The sequence below is a fragment of the Buceros rhinoceros genome, unplaced genomic scaffold, assembly GCF_000710305.1.
Source record: "Buceros rhinoceros silvestris isolate BGI_N320 unplaced genomic scaffold, ASM71030v1 scaffold33911, whole genome shotgun sequence".
Lineage (NCBI taxonomy): Eukaryota > Metazoa > Chordata > Aves > Bucerotiformes > Bucerotidae > Buceros > Buceros rhinoceros.
Genome location: NW_010394212.1, coordinates 2,483 through 2,806, shown reverse-complemented (window position 1 = coordinate 2,806; position 324 = coordinate 2,483).

Sequence of the window (324 nt, the reverse complement as noted above, 5' to 3'; positions counted from 1 at the left end):
ACGCTCCCTCCCGCAGGATGCCCCTTATAAAATGCTCCCCAGGGTAAGCTCCAGGCACCGGTGTCAGCGCGATTAGGGCTTAGAGAATTATTAATCATAATCATCCAGCAGTAATTGGCTTTCCTGGGCAGGTATTAAGGTGACACCTGTTTCTGGTCCGCACTGTCATTGTTACGCTCCCTCCCGCAGGATGCCCCTTATAAAATGCTCCCCAGGGTAAGCTCCAGGCACCGGTGTCAGCGCGATTAGGGCTTAGAGAATTATTAATCATAATCATCCAGCAGTAATTGGCTTTCCTGGGCAGGTATTAAGGTGACACCTGTT